The following is a 17,329-nucleotide window of genomic DNA, read 5'->3' as shown; positions in this document are numbered from 1 at the left end:
AGGGTCCACAGGGGGGCTCCCTACTCGGCGCCGGGCCCGGGGGGTGACTTCAGGGCAGGCGGCCGGGCAGCCCGAGCATTAGGGGTAGCAACAGGAGCAGGTGAAACCATGCATGCACCAACCTGCTCCTGCAGCCAGCCAGGCCCCCGCACCTCCGCTTCTCTCCTCAGCCTCTCTAACATCTCCTCCACCGTCATCACAGGCGCCGACATGCTGCCGATTCAGTCTCCTGGCCAACACTGCTCCTGCTTCCGCCTTCTTCCTCAGTCTCGCCTCTAGCCACGCCCCCCGCCGCCCTAGCAACTCGCGCCTCACCTCGGCTCCCGCCCCCACTCACCATTAACCCTTTCCTCACCTAGTCCTGCACTGCCAAGCCTCTTCATGGACGTCCTCCCCCACCGCTGCGCTCCTGTCCGGACTAACTGACACCTGACTGTGGGCAGATGAGCAGGAACTGCTCAAGGCGAGAGACGGGGTGGCGGATGGTTGAGAGGGGGCAAGGAGGACAGCAGTGGTTGACGTGGCTGAAGATGCTGGACCATGAGGAGGATGGCGGCTTTGAGTTTGTGTGCTGCTTGTACTCATGTGTTGATCCCATAGGCGTTTGTGATGTGCGATCATGTGCCTTCGCAAAGCAGTTGTACCTAGGTGGGTGTTGGACTTCCCACGACTCAGTTTCTTTTGGCACAGGTTGCTACTGGCATTGCTGTTGTCAGAGGCAGACACACAAAAAAAATGCCACACTGCTGAGCTCTGCAATGACGGCATTCTGGTGGTGGCAACAGCATGCGTTGATTGGCGTGCTGTCTGGCTGACCCCGGGTGCCGATGCATGCTGTCTGACTGTGCCACTAGCTCCTTGCGACGACCTCTCCCGGCTTCCAACTCGTATCCTCCTACTCTCGTCTCCCCATCTGAACTTTCCCCCTGTTCTTCTTCTCTTCTAGCGGGCACCCACGTGACATCCACGGACACATCGTCATCATCAACCGCTTCACTTGTATCTGAAAACTCAGCAAAGGAAGCAGCAGCGGGTACAACATCATCATCATCACACCGTACGTCCATGTGTGTAATGCTGCCTGACTGAGACATATCCCTGCTATCTACATCCTCTGGAAATAATGGTTGCTCATCACTTATTTCTTCCAACTGATGTGTAAATAACTCCTCTGACAGATCAAGTGAAGCGGCTGTGGTGCTAGTGTTGGTGGTGGCGGCAGGCGGGCGAGTGGTAACTTGAGAGGTGCCGAAGCTGAGCTGGAGGAGGATGGTGCGTCAAGGTTCCGAGCGGAAGCTGTAGAAGATTGGGTGTCCTGTGTTAGCCAGTCAACTATGTCCTCAGAACTTTTCGAGTTTAGGGTACGTGGCCTCTGAACACTGGGCATTATTCTGCGGGGTGGCCTGCCTCTGCCTGTCATTTTTTTTTAGATTAGTTAAGTTGTGCTATGCGTGCAAGCTACTGTGACACCAGATATGAGTGGCACTGTGCACTGGCAGAAGTTGGCAGAGTAGACGCTGTAGGCCTGACACACACGCTTGCAGACAACTAACTGCTATTCAATCTAACACTGTGCCCTTGCAGGCCCTGAAACGCACACTTGTGAAGGAAAATGACTGCTATTATTTCAGTCCAAAAAGTGTTTTTTTTTTTTAAATGTGCACCACTGTTATACCAGATATGAGTTGCACTGGTGTGACACTGTGCCCTTGCAGGCCCTGAAACGCACACTTGTGAAGGAAAATGACTGCTATTATTTCAGTCCAAAAAGTGTTGTTTTTTTTAAATGCAAGCTATTGTGACACCAGATATGAGTGGTGGCACTGGGCAAGTGGGCACAGTATACGCTGTGAGCCTGACACACACGATGGCAGGCAGGCAGGCAACTGCAAATAGATTACACAGGAAAAAAAAAGCAGACTGATGTTCTAGCCCTAAAAAGGGCTTTTTGGGGTGCTGTCCTTACAGCAGAGATCAGATGAGTCTTTCAGGACTGTAGTGGACACTGAATGCACTAGCCTAGCTATCGATTTCCCTATTAAATCAGCAGCAGCTACACTGTCCCTCCTCTCACTAAGAATGCAGCTTCCAAATGAATCTAAAATGGATGCTGTCCAGGAGGTGGGAGGGTCTGGGAGGGAGGGTCTGCTGCTGATTGGCTGGAATGTGTCTGCTGACTGTGAGGTACAGGGTCAAAGTTTACTCAATGATGACGAATAGGGGGCGGACCGAACATCGCATATGTTCGCCCGCCGCAGCGAACGCGAACAAGCTATGTTCGCCGGGAACTATTCGCCGGTGAACTATTCGGGACATCTCTACCAATCAACCTATTGGGATATCCCCTGTTTGTAAACTTCCTACACATCTCATCAATACGTTTTTCAAAAATATCATCTTCCGACACAATCCGGCGTACCCGCAACAATTGGCTCCATGGCAACGGGTCAATCATCTTGTGTGAATAAATACTGTCATACATCAACTGTGTGGTTTTTTTTTTTTAACTCGCTTTATTAAAAATAAAAAGGCAAGATATTTAACAGTACATTCACACTGTATTACAATTTGCAGAGTAGTACATTACAATTAAGAATGCAATGGTAAGTCGAGCAATTTGTAGCATCACAGATATCAAATAAATCGCTACCCATTGATCCCCGCACATCATGTTAATGATCATCTTTAGTCAATATTGTACAGTAGAATAATGTTTTATCTTTATTCAATTTTGATAAGTCCCGCTAGTAAACTTTGAAGATACATATCTAGTTAAGCATATTAGTTAAGTCACAGAATGTAGGTGGGCCGCCGTAGTAGTCACAGGAGAAGCACACCAAGGTCCCCATATCTTCTGAAACTTTTGAGAGCAACCCCTGTTAGAATACATAATCCTCTCAAAGGGAATAATATTGTTGACCATGGTTTTCCACTGACTGATCGAAGGGGGTCTGTCCGCCATCCATCTAATGGCAATAGCTTTCCTGGCCATAAACAAAACTTCCTTAATGAAAATGAGTGTATATCGTGAACGCGACTCCTCCTCTACAATACCTAATAGGCAGGATTTAGGGCAAACCACCAATGAATCTGGAATCAGGGAGGATACTATAGCCACCACCTCCTTCCAAAAAACCTGAATATAATTACATTCCCATATTAAGTGCCAGAAGTCCGCATTTAATTGTGAGCACCTGTGGCACTCCGTGTGTGTTCTCTTGCCCATTTTAAAGAGCCTAGTTGGGGTCAAGTAACACCTATTCAAGATAAAGAGTTGTATCAATCTGTTATTAAGGGACGGAGATACTGTCACTGGGGCTTCCAGTGCTTCACTCCATTCCTCACTTGTCAGATCAGGCACATTTCCTTTCCACTTACTTTCTGCTGTCAATGGAGATGTTGATATCTTTAGATTAAGTAAATGTGTGTAGATGGCAGATATCAGTCCCCGAGGGCCCTGCGTCCTGAAAACCCCTATCAACGGGTAAGCCGATACGATTTTCTTCAGATCTCTCAGCTGGGCCTGTAAGGCATGTCTCAACTGTAGATACCTGAAGAAGTGTGGCCTCAAAACACCCGCCTTAGTCTGCAATTGTGAGAAGGAAAATAAAATGCCGTTTTCATACAAATCCTTTAGGTAGCATATGCCATATCCCCTCCATATCACCTCCCACTCTCTTTGTATCAGGTGCGGAAACAGTAAATTATTCCATAATGGAATATCCTCCGGCAGATCCTTGTACTGCTGTAACTTTGCAGCTCCCCACACCTGATGTGCCAACTTATGGATTGGAAGGAGCGAACCCGCCATAGATGCTTGGCCCTCCAGGACAGGCCATAGAGTGGAGAGCTGCAAAAACTCCCGCAGGTAATATTCAGAATTAGGAAGCACATCCTGGGTCACCCATGGCACCAAATACCGCAACTGACTAGCAAGAAAATATAAATGTAAGTCCGGTAAAGCTGCACCCCCTTGGTCCCAACTCCTCTGCAGAGACCTGATGGCTAATTTTCTTCTGTTTCTACCCCATATGAATGTTGCCATAAGGGAGTGCAACCTGTCAAAGAATGCTCGTGGTACAGGTGCGCAAGCATGCTCCAACATGTACAAGGCTTTGGGTTGAAGGATCATTTTAATTAAATTCACGCGGCCCATGGTGGACAACGGCAGAGTATTCCAGGATTGGTGAAAATGACACCTAAATATTTAAACTTGTCCACCACTAGCAAGTTATGGTACACCGAGGGCCACCCCGAGGCCCACAGGGGCATAATGGCTGACTTGGTCCAATTTATACATAATCCGGAGAATACACCAAACTGCTCAATAATGGATATTGCCATAGATAAGGTGCACTCTACAGAATCCATGTACAAAATGAGGTCATCAGCGTATAGTCCCAACCTATCTTCTCTATTTCCCATCTTAATACCCCTATAAACCTCATCCTGGCGGATCCTTAATGCTAAATGTTCAATGGCCACTGCAAATAGCAAGGGAGATAGGGGGCATCCCTGTCTGGTGCCTCTGTGCAAACTGAAAGTGGATGACAACGAGCCGTTGATCATTATGTTCGCCGTCGGGGATTTGTATAGGATATTGATCCATTTAATAAACACTGACCAAAGCCAAAAAATCGCAGTACCTGTACCAGGTAAGGCCACTCAACGGAATCGAACGCCTTGGTGGTGTCTAAGGCAGCCAGGGCCCAAGAGTTGTGATTTGCACATCCCAACTGGGTGATAACCTGTGCCCTGCGTATGTTACTAGAGGTGGATCTACCAGGAATAAACCCGGATTGATTCTCATGTATTATAGTTGAGATGACCCTGTTTAGCCTATTTGCCAACACTTTAGTAAGGATTTTGTAATCCAAGTTTAACAACGAAATGGGCCTATATGACCCGCACTCTAGGGGGTCCTTGTCAGGTTTTAATAAAACTACTATAGAGGCTTCGTATAATGTTTCCGGAAGAGTACCACTATTTAAAGATGATTTGTACATGCTCAGCAGTTGTGGAGACAAAATCTCCACATACTTAGAGTAAACTTCCAGTGGAATTCCATCTGGCCCTGGGGCCTTTCCCCTATTTAACCCTGCAATCGCCTCCCCCACCTCTTCCAGCGTGAGCTCCTCATCTAATAATTCCCTGTCTGACTCGGATAATTGGGGGTGTGTTACTTCCTGCAGGTAATTCTCCAGTGACTGGAAGGAATACTCAGCATGTGAACAATACAGATCCTGATAAAACTCACCAAAACGGTCTAAGATCTCACCAGGGTCTGATACTACAATACTATCCTTGTTCGCTATGCGGAGTATCGGGGGCGCCATATTGTTCCTCCTCACTATCTGTGCCAATACCTTACCCACTCTGCTACCTTGTTCAAAAGTTTGCTGTTGCCAGAAGAGCATCTTACGGTCACTCTTCTCTTGCAAGTGATTCATGTAATTTCTACCTTTCAGCAACCAATCCCTTCTGTTCTCTTCCGTGGGATTTGAGACATACTCAAACTCTGCGTTTCTGCACTGCATGCACAACTCTTCCTCCCTGCAGCGAGTGGACTTTTTAATGTACGAAATGGAGGACTTAAGGCATCCACGCAAAAAGGCCTTCAGGGTGTCCCAAAATAATGCCGGGTCTGTATCTGCTGGGTGAGCCGCAAAAAATGTGTGTAGTTGATCGGGCACCCTATCATTCAGGGACATCAAGGAAAGCCAGAATGGGTGTACGCGTTGTTTTGGAGTGTGGACTGCCACGTAAGGGTTATCTAATTAGGCTATTACAGGTGCATGGTCAGATGGGCCCTGAGTCCCATATCGGATCTCTCGTATTGCCATATAGGTGCCAGGGGTGCCCAGGAGGTAGTCAATCCTAGACAGAGCTCCTCTTGAAGGGGTAAAACACAAAAATTCTGTTCTGTCAGGGTATCTCTCTCTCCATATGTCAATCCATCCCAGCTCAGACAGCAGACGTGCTAGAGCAGTTCTGGATAAGGGCCGTTCAGGGTGATTAATGGACGGATTACAGAATCTGTCTTTCGAGTTATCTAGGGTCATATTGAGGTCTCCCATGCCGAGAATCCCGGCTGATGGGAATTGCGCTGCGAATCCCGCCGCTGTCTGAAGCAGCGAAAGGCTGGCCGGAGGAGGATTATACATGTTTAATATCACATACGGCATACCATTAATATGGGCATAGACAAATACATATTTCCCCTCTGGGTCTATACTTGTATGGTGCGGTTCCCATCTGAGCGCCCGATGAATTATTAATGACACACCTCTGGAGTAAGAATTACCATACGCACTCTCCACCCATTGGGCCCATGGCTTCCTTACCCTCCCCCCTGTTTCTATGGTAAGATGCGTCTCCTGCAGCCCTAGGATGTGAGGGGAGTAATTCCGGATATGTGAAAAGACTGCCATGCGCTTCCTAGGTCCACCCATCCCCCTGACATTCCATGACATTATTTTAATGTCCGCCATAATTAGTACCAGTTATAAAAGTAGGAGAAAGGCCCCACTCCCGAGACTTCCTATGGCGGAGATGATGTGCGTGGGTTAAATCACATATATAACATCTGCAATGCATTTCAATAAAAGCGGAAAACAAAAGGCATAAATTTAACCACCCAAACAACGGGTGAACTTGTAAAACATGTAATATGCCTGTATTAGCAAGTGGCCACATGCATTGGGGGACCTGCACGGTGTATGTAGATGTAAACCCAGTGCAGGTGGAGTAGCGACCCCCACCATTGGTATCATATATTACCGACTATATGCTTAATATCTGAACAGCAACATATGGTATTATCTCTCAACATCTCTGCCACCGTATATAAGTGAGGAGGTATTTTACCAAACTAGGAAACAGGCATGGTGAGAGAAATACAAATGAGTGATATCATATTGCGGACACATTTCAAACCTTGCAGGGGTTACCCTGAGTCTCTGGCTGTTAATAATAAGGCCATGGCCTCCTTTAGGATCACTTGGGAGGAGAACGTCTGGGTCTCCCGGATAGCCAGTTCTCCGCCTCAGAAGGTGTGGAAAAAAATAATGATTTCTCGCCATCTATGATCCTCAAACGCACAGGATACGCCATTGAATATTTGAAGTTCATCTCACGAAGGCGTCTTTTGATGGAGTTGAAGGTGGCCCTCCTCTTCTGTAAGTCAGCGGAGAAGTCCGGGTATAGGGATATGTTCGCTGAGCCCAGCTAAATGGTCTGTGCGACTCTGGCTTGTGCTAGTGTTAGGTCCCTGTCGCGCCAATTTAACATGCGGGCAAGCAGGGGTCTCGGAGGGGCGCCAGGTGGAAGCGGTCTCGCCGGGACGCGGTGCGCTGTTTCAACGGCATATGCTGAGGAGAAGGCAGCGTTCGGAAATAACTCTTTGAACCACCCCTCTAAGAAGGCCGCAGGATCTGCGCCCTCCGCCCGCTCCGGCATGCCAATGATGCGCACGTTGTTGCAACGTGCACGATTCTCTAGGTCATCGCATTTTTGGCGGTACAGCTCCACCGATGCTTCCACAGCGGTTATTCTCGCCGGCAAAGGATTAGTTAGGTCTTCTAGGTCAGACACTCTGGTTTCGGTGAGTCTGACCCTCTCCCGTAACTGCTGCACGTCGTGTCGTAGTAGGCCCAGGTCCACCCTAACCTCCTCTATCTTTCCGGTCAGGGAGGCCTGGCACCCGGTGATTGCCGCCATCAGCGGGTGATGTGAGGCCTGTAAGGTAAGTTCCGGTGCGGGTTCCGTGTCTGGAGGGAGCTGTTGAAAGGACTGGCTCCTTGTATTGGTCGCGCGGGATGGTGAGGAGGCCGCAGCGCCATGTTGGGAGTCCTGCCTTGCGAACTCCTTAAGACGTTCCGCCGCCAGCTGTGCCTTACTTGAGCTCATGGTTTGAATCTGGTCTCCTCGCTGTCCCCAGATAGTCTTTCAGGGATCCAAATGTCAGTCTTTAGATGCAGGATGGCTCAGGATTGCTGGTGGGAGACGGAGCTGCTCTCAAGTGCGACCGTCCATGACGGCAGTTGGCCACGCCCCCCCAACTGTGTGTTTTTATCAGTGGGTTTCTGAAAGAGATCGGTTTTAAGTGTCCCATCCTGCAGATACGCCCTGATGTCCAAAAACTGCAGCTGACTGTCTGAAACAGTCACAGTGAACTGAAGTCCCCGGACACCAGAGTTCAAATGTTAGTGAAACTCCTCTAGTTCCAAGGTGTTGCCCCCCCAAATCATAAAAATGTCATCGATGTAGCGCCACCAGCACAGGACTCTCTCATTAAAATTGGAGCGATATACCTGTCGATCCTCTGGTTATCTCTTAAGGGGAGGGGACAAGAATAAGATTCTGAAGAAAAAAGAACTCAAATGGATACACAATTTGAAGTCACTCCAACCTTATGGATTAAACATTGAGTTCAATGTTGCCACAATAGAGTAAGTTTGGGTTGTGTGATTTCTTTGTGGGTGTACAATGCTGTCATTGTTTTTACATACAGTGGCCTTTTCCCCATCCAAGATTGTCTGAGGGAGAGTATATGGTAATTCTGTCTTGTGATAATGGAGAAGCAGGAGATGTTGGTGCCCACATGTGTTGTTGGGGGGACAGAATTAAGCGATGAGGAGTGTGTATAGTGACATTAGGACATGGATTATGCCTCTGCAAATTAGATTACATATGGGTTGCCCTGATCGTACTTGTGTGTCTGATATTGCTGCAACATGCGGATCTATTGCCTGGACAGTCTGGGGTCACTACCCCATAATCCATACTCTATAGTGTGGATTGGGATGACTGGGGGCTCTCCCTGTGTATGTGATTGATTACTGTTTACAGTCATAGGACTTCTGTGGATCCCTGGATACCTTCAGTGTCGCTGTGGGTTGCCGTGGCAACATTGGGACGCCCACTGTGAGGTCAGTAAGTTGCGCATCGACACCAGGATGATGTAATTGGGAGCGCTTGTCGCGACCGGATGACGTCGGCAGTGGAGGACGGAGCAACGTGACACTTAGGGGCGGACCCACGGATGCATTACGGGGACCATAGATGATGACGTGAGTGATTAGACAGCTGGGTATACATGCGCACTGAGCGGTAAGGAACGCCAAATATGGCAATTGATGCTTTGCTTTATATTTGATACTTAGCAATTACAGACGTTGTGCGATGATGGAGTTGACCTTTAGGACGATTGGTGGACAATCAGGTGAGACATATAGGTGAATTAGACCAAAGAGTGGCTAAGTAAATACGCATTCTCATTGGTCAGTCTGTGCCATTGCCTGCAATTGGATAATCTGGATGGGGGTGGTGCACTTGTTTTTACTATAAATTTATGTATGTAACACAATGTGAGTAGGCCTGACAAAGGCTGTGTATCAGCCGAAACTTTGCCATTTGTATTATTGCTTTGAAGTCCAAATAAAAGTCGATGATGTGAGATGCTGCTAATACCGTCTGCATTTTTCTATATATTCCGGCCGTTGGATCCAAGGCCATCGGTGAGGATGTTGCATCTATTTGGATACATAAACGAGGACCGAGTGGTGCTGCTTCTACACTTTGTTTATTGCTATTCTTAGGATAGGTCATCATTAGAGTTGAGCGGACTCCTGGAAGTTCGGGTTCGACGGGTTTGGCCGAACTTCGCAAAAAAGTTAGAGTTCGGGACCCGAACTTGACCCCGAACCCCACATTGAAGTCAATGGGGACCAGAACTTTGGAGCACTAAAATGACTCTAAAAAAGTCATGGAAAGGGCTACAGGGCTGCAAAAGGCAGCAAAATGTGGTTAAGAGCATAGCAAATGCTCTGCAAACAAATGTGGATAGGGAAATGACTTAAAACACGTAAAAAAAATAAATATCTTCATCTAGGCGGAGGAGGTCCATATGGAGTAGGAGGTTGAGGAGGCAGTGGATGTGGCGGTGTAGGTGGAAGCGGCAGTGGAGGAGGAGGTAGCCAACACTAGTTTTTTGTTTTTTATTTAATTTAATTTATTTTTTTGTTTAAATTTGGGTAGACCCCAAAACATTGGGAAATATAAAAAATAAAAGAAAGAGAATGTGCGCTGGAATATAACAATGGCTGGGTGAAGCCGTTATACATGTCTATTCTGCACAAGGTACGGACAAGTCCTGTAGGATCCCTGCCTGGTTCATTTTAATGAACGTGAGATTGTCCACATTGGCTGTGGACAGGCGGCTGCGCTTGTCTGTGATAACCCCCTCCTGCCGTGCTAAACAAACGTTCAGACAATACACTGGCTGCAGGGCAGGCCAGCACCTCCAAGGCGTAAAGGGCAAGCTCAGGCTATGTGCCCAATTTGGAGACCCAGAAGTTGAAGGGGGTAGACCCGTCATTCAGTACGTATAGGTATGTGCACATATACTGCTCCACCATATTGGTGAAATGCTGCCTCCTGCTAAGACGTTCCATATCAACTGGTGGTGCTGGTTGTTGTGGCGTGCTGACAAAACTTTTCCACATTTCGGCCATGCTAACCCTGCCTTCTGAGGTGCTGGCGGTGCCCCAGCTGCATTGGCGACCTCTTCCTCCTCCTCAGCCTTTGCCTTGTGCTTCCACTGAGCCCCAGGTGGGAATGACATCAGTAGCGCGTCTACCAGCATGCGCTTGTAGTCGCACATCTTCCGATCAGTAACAGACGTTTAGTTCCCTGTCAGCAATGCAGAGAAGGGGTTTTTCACCAGCAAAAATGGGTTAATGTCAACCATCAATGTAACAGACGAATTTTAGAATTGTAGGTCCCTGTCACCTATGCAGAGCAGGGGTTTGTGTACAGCAAAAATGGTAAAATGTCCCACTGAGAATGTAACAGATGATTTTTAGAAATTTAGGTCCCTGTCACCTATGCAGAGCAGAGTTTATTCACGGCAAAAATTGTAAAATGTCACCCAAAAATGTAACAGATGCTTTTGCACCCTGCTCCCTCTTATGCTGTGCTGGTGGCTCTGTGCGACCACCGCCTCTTCCTCCGAACTACACAGGTCACTCGAATGACCTTGATTTCATGTGGGGTCGAGGACCTCATCGTCCTTCACATGATCTTCAACCCAGTCTTCACCGCTGCCCTCATTGTCGTTATGCAGACTGCAGAAAGCCGCAGCAGTTGGCACCTGTGTTTTGTCATCATCCGAGACGTGCTGCGGTGGTCCTCCCATGTACTCATCCTGAAACATAAGTGGTTGGGCATTGGTGCACTCAATCTCTTCCATTTCTGGGGCAGGGCTAGGTGGATGGAAAACTGGGAAACCCTGCTAGCAGAGTCAACAAAAAGCAGAAGAGACTGCTGCATGACTTGGGGCTCAGACTGCTTGGCTGATTTGCAAGGGGGTGAGGTGAAAGACTGATGGCCATGGGCTGCAGGTGCCAACTCTGATCTTTCAGCAGGGGACTGGGTGGGAGACAATGTGAAGGAACTGGAGGCACTGCCAGCCACCCAATCTACTATCGCCTGTACTTGTTCTGGCCTCACCATTCGTAGAGCCACATTCGGCCCTACCAAATAACGCTGAAGGTTCTGTTGCCTACTCGCACCTGAGGAAGTAGTTTCACTTGGGTGTGTATCTGGCACAGATCGACCACGTCCTCTCACTTCAACAGGAGCTCCACCAACACCAGCAGCACCACGACCAGGGCCACGTCCCTTGTTTGACGCTCTCCCACCGAAGTAACTGACGTTTTTACTAAATTAAGTTCCTTGTGAACAATGCAGAGCAGGGGTTTTTTGACGGCCAAAATGGGTTAATGTCACCCAACAATGGAACAGACAAATTTTAGAAAATTAGGTCCCTGTCAACTAGGCAGAGCAGGGGTTTTTGGATGGGAAAAATGGGTTAATGTCACCCAACAATGGAACAGATGAGTTTTTTTTTAACTAATTGCCCGATCTGCTATGCAGTGCAGGCAGCAATGGTACTTTATTGAAAAAAAAAAGCTTTTTCCTCACACACACAATGAAACAGATGGATTTAACTGTATTTCTTTAACTACCAGAAATGCAGCATAGGGCAAAAAGGTACTTTATTGCTAAAAAAAGAAGGTTTTTTTTAACCCTAAATGAAACAGGTGGATTTAACTAAGATTATATTTCATGCTCACAAATGAAGCACATGGATTTTTTACATAAAAAATGGTGGATACGTCACCCTTACAATGGAACAGATGGATTTGCTGTATTTATGTGTCTGCCTGTCACATGTGCAGGCCTCAGAGGTACTTTACACCAAAAAATGGGAATTTGAAGCCCAAAAATGTAACAGTGGTATTTAATGGTTTTATTTGACTGACAGGAACGCAGTGTAGGCCACAAATGTACTTTATAGCAACAAAAATTGGAATTTTTCAGCAAAAAATTTAACTGCAGTATTTGGCGGTTTTATTGGACTGTCAGAAATGCAGTACAGGGCAAAAAGGTACTTTATTGCCCAAAAAAAAGTTTTTTTTAACCCTAAATGAAACAGATGGATTTAACTGAGATTATATTTCACGCTCACAAATGAAGCACAGGGTTTTTTTTTTACATAAAAATGGTGGATATGTCACCCCTACAATGGAACAGATGGATTTGCTGAATTTATGTGCCTGCCTGTCACATGTGCAGGCCTCAGAGGTACTTTACACCCAAAAATGGGAATTTGAAGCCCAAAAATGTAACTGTAGGATTTAATGGTTTTATTTGACTGACAGGAACGCAGTGTAGGCCACAAATGTACTTTATAGCAACAAAAATTTGAATTTTCCAGCAAAAAATGTAACTGCAGTATTTGGCGGTTTTATTGGACTATCAGAAATGCAGTACAGCGCAAAAAGGTACTTTATTGCCCGAAAAAGGTTTTTTTAACCCTAAATGAAACAGATAGATTTAACTGAGATTATATTTCACTCTCACAAATGAAACACAGGTTTTTTTTTACATAAAAAAGGTGGATATGTCACCCCTACAATGGAACAGATGGATTTGCTGAATTTATGTGCCTGCCTGTCACATGTGCAGGCCTCAGAGGTACTTTACACCCAAAATGGGAATTTGAAGCCCAAAAATGTAACAGTGGTATTTAATGGTTTTATTTGACTGACAGGAACGCAGTGTAGGCCACAAATGTACTTTATAGCAACAAAAATTTGAATTTTTCAGCAAAAAATTTAACTGCAGGATTTGGCGGTTTTATTGGACTGTCAGAAATGCAGTACAGGGCAAAAAGGTACTTTATTGCCCAAAAAAAAGTTTTTTTTAACCCTAAATGAAACAGATAGATTTAACTGAGATTATATTTCACTCTCACAAATGAAACACAGGGTTTTTTTTTACATAAAAAAAGGTGGATATGTCACCCCTACAATGGAACAGATGGATTTGCTGAATTTATGTGCCTGCCTGTCACATGTGCAGGCCTCAGAGGTACTTTACACCCAAAAATGGGAATTTGAAGCCCAAAAATGTAACAGTGGTATTTAATGGTTTTATTTGACTGACAGGAACGCAGTGTAGGCCACAAATGTACTTTATAGCAACAAAAATTGGAATTTTTCAGCAAAAAATTTAGCTGCAGGATTTGGCGGTTTTATTGGACTGTCAGAAATGCAGTACAGGGCAAAAAGGTACTTTATTGCCCAAAAAAAAGTTTTTTTTAACCCTAAATGAAACAGATAGATTTAACTGAGATTATATTTCACTCTCACAAATGAAACACAGGGTTTTTTTTACATAAAAAAGGTGGATATGTCACCCCTACAATGGAACAGATGGATTTGCTGAATTTATGTGCCAGCCTGTCACATGTGCAGGCCTCAGAGGTACTTTACACCCAAAAATGGGAATTTGAAGCCCAAAAATGTAACTGTGGTATTTAATGGTTTTATTTGACTGACAGGAATGCAGCGCAGGCCGCAAATGTACAAATCGGATTCCAAAAAAGTTGGGACACTATACAAATCGTTAATTAAACCTGAATGCAATGATGTGGAGGTGCCAACTTCTAATATTTTATTCAGAATGGAACATAAATCACGGAACAAAAGTTTAAACTGAGAAAATGTACCATTTTAAGGGAACAATATGTTGAATCAGAATTTCATGGTGTCAACAAATCCCCAAAAAGTTGGGACAAGGCCATTTTCACCACTGTGTGGCATCTCCCCTTCTTCTTACAACACTCAACAGACGTCTGGGGACCGAGGAGACCAGTTTCTCAAGTTTAGAAATAGGAATGCTCTCCCATTCTTGTCTAATGCAGGCCTCTAACTGTTCAATCGTCTTGGGCCTTCTTTGTTGCACCTTCCTCTTTCTGATGCGCCAAATGTTCTCTATAGGTGAAAGATCTGGACTGCAGACTGGCCATTTCAGTACCCGGATCCTTCTCCTACGCAGCCATGATGTTGTGATTGATGCAGAATGTGGTCTGGCATTATCTTGTTAAAAAATGCAGGTTCTTCCCTGAAAGAGATGACGTCTGGATGGGAGCATATGTTGTTCTAGAACCTGAATATATTTTTCTGCATTGATGGTGCCTTTCCAGACATGCAAGCTGCCCATGCCACACGCACTCATGCAACCCCATACCATCAGAGATGCAGGCTTCTGAACTGAGCGTTGATAACAACTTGGGTTGTCCTTGTCCTCTTTGGTCCGGATGACATGGCGTCCCAGATTTCCAAAAAGAACTTTGAATCGTGACTCGTCTGACCACAGAACAGTCTTCCATTTTGCCACACTCCGTTTTAAATGATCCCTGGCCCAGTGAAAGCGCCTGAGCTTGTGGATCTTGTTTAGAAATTGCTTCTTTTTGCACTGTAGAGTTTCAGCTGGCAACGGCGGATGGCACGGTGGATTGTGTTCACTGACAATGGTTACTGGAATTATTCCTGCGCCCATTCTGTGATTTCCTTTACAGTAGCATTCCTGTTTGTGGTGCAGTGTCGTTTAAGGCCCCGGAGATCACGGGCATCCAGTATGGTTTTACGGCCTTGACCCTTACGCACAGAGATTGTTCCAGATTCTCTGAATCTTCGGATGATGTTATGCACAGTTGATGATGATAGATGCAAAGTCTTTGCAATTTTTCGCTGGGTAACACCTTTCTGATATTGCTCGACTATCTTTCTGCGCAACATTGTGGGAATTGGTGATCCTCTACCCATCTTGGCTTCTGAGAGACACTGCCACTCTGAGAAGCTCTTTTTATACCCAATCATGTTGCCAATTGACCTAATTAGTGTTAATTGGTCTTCCAGCTCTTCGTTATGCTCAAATTTACTTTTTCCAGCCTCTTATTGCTACTTGTCCCAACTTTTTGGGGATTTGTTGACACCGTGAAAATGGGAATCAACGTATTTTTCCTTTAAAATGATACATTTACTCGGATTAAACGTTTCATCTGTCATCTACGTTCTATTACAAATAAAATATTGACATTTGACATCTCCACATCATTGCATTCAGTTTTTATTCACAATTTGTTTAGTGTCCCAACTTTTTTGGAATCCGGTTTGTACTTTCTAGCAACAAAAATTAAAATTTTTCAGCAAAAAATGTAACTGCAGTATTTGGCGGTTTTATTGGACTGTCAGAAATGCAGCACAGGGCAAAAAGGTACTTTATTGCCCAAAAAAGGGTTTCTTTAACCATAAATGAAACAGATGGATTTAACTAAGACTATATTTCAATCTCACAAATTAAGTACCAGGAGTTTTTTACTTAAAAAATTGTGGATATGTCACCCCTACAATGGAACAGATGGATTTGCTGAATTTATGTGCCTGCGTGTCACATATGCAGTGCAGGCCTGAGAGGTACTTTACAACAAAAAATTTAAATATGTCATCCCACAATGGAACAGATTAATTTAACTATACTTGCTGAGACCACTGCAGCTTTCCGGATTTTAGTTATCTTACCCAGCCGAGGTATCTGGGTGGGATACACACGCCTTCCCGCACTGTCCACATTACGCAATATCTAAAGCCTCATTCACACGTCCGTACTAAAATCTGTGAAAAGTTGGTCAGTGATGCATCAGTGAAGCTGCCCGTGAAGGATCCCTGTGTGGTCCGTGTGTCATCCATGTTTCACTGTCACAATTTCAAGCAGTGCCCTTGTAGCACACAGTGGATATTCTGCTGAAGTAGGGTTCCCACCCCTATAAACAATAGATTCAAAGACTCCAGCCAAATTGTATTTAGTGCAATTTCGTTTTATTTTGCAAACAAATGGTGGTTGCTACGGCAAAGTAAGTGACGTTTCGGCACATCCGTGCCTTCATCAGACTGGTGCCGCTTGAGGAAAAGAGCATCGCAGTTGTGGACGCAGTGGAAGGTAGACATGCGGTAGTACCGCTGGAGAGAGTTGTGGACGCAGTGGAAGGTAGACATGCGGTAGTACCGCTGGAGAGAGTTGTGGACGCAGTGGAAGGTAGACATGCGGTAGTACCGCTGGAGAGATCCACTGCGTCCACAACTGCGATCCTCTTTTCCTCAAGCGGCACTAGTCTGATGTGCCGAAACGTCACTTACTTTGCCGTAGCAACCACCATTTGTTTGCAAAATAAAACAAAATTGCACTAAATACAACTTGGCTGGAGTCTTTGAATCTATTGTTTCACTGTCACCGCACAGCTTACAAATAATTTTCAAAGCATCTCTTCCTAATGATCCATGAAAAATAGGTGGCATCTGTGTTGCATCTGTGGTTTTCACTGACCCATAGACTATAATGGGTGTGATGGATCCATGAACACGGACAAAATAGAGCATGCATCCGTGCTAAAAACACAGACCATGGTAAAAAAACTTATGTGTGAATACACACATTAAAATGAACGTTGAACTCTGACACGTGAATGAGGCTTAAGTCTGGGTTCATATCAGGTTTTTGCCCTATGTTTAAAGTATACATTGGGGAAAAAAGGGATGAATTATGCTTTTCCAGCCTCCAGAGTTCAGGGGAAAAAAAGTATACTTTTTTTTTTTACATTGGAACTCTATGATGACGGATGCCCTCCTTGCAGCAGAGCTTAACCACCTCCCGTCCGCCCACAGGATATAAATGTCCTATGGGTGGATCTCTATTTCTGAACGCACGTTTTAAAACGTCCGTTCAGAAACTGCAGCTGCACGCTAATCGTGCAGCTGCTGATCGGGGTTGCCCGCTGTCAGTGACAGCAGGGCAACCCAGAGAGAAGGCAGGGACAGTTCCCAGGTGTCCCTGCCTTCTGGATCGCTGCATACACAGCGCTCACCGCTATGCGCTTCCTGTTCCGGCCCGGCGGTCATGTGACCGCCGTGACCGGAGAGTG

This window comes from Bufo bufo, chromosome 5 (assembly GCF_905171765.1).
Source record: "Bufo bufo chromosome 5, aBufBuf1.1, whole genome shotgun sequence".
NCBI classification, from domain to species: Eukaryota; Metazoa; Chordata; class Amphibia; order Anura; family Bufonidae; genus Bufo; species Bufo bufo.
The sequence above is the reverse complement of the archived record's forward strand: the minus strand, read 5'-3'. Positions refer to the sequence as shown.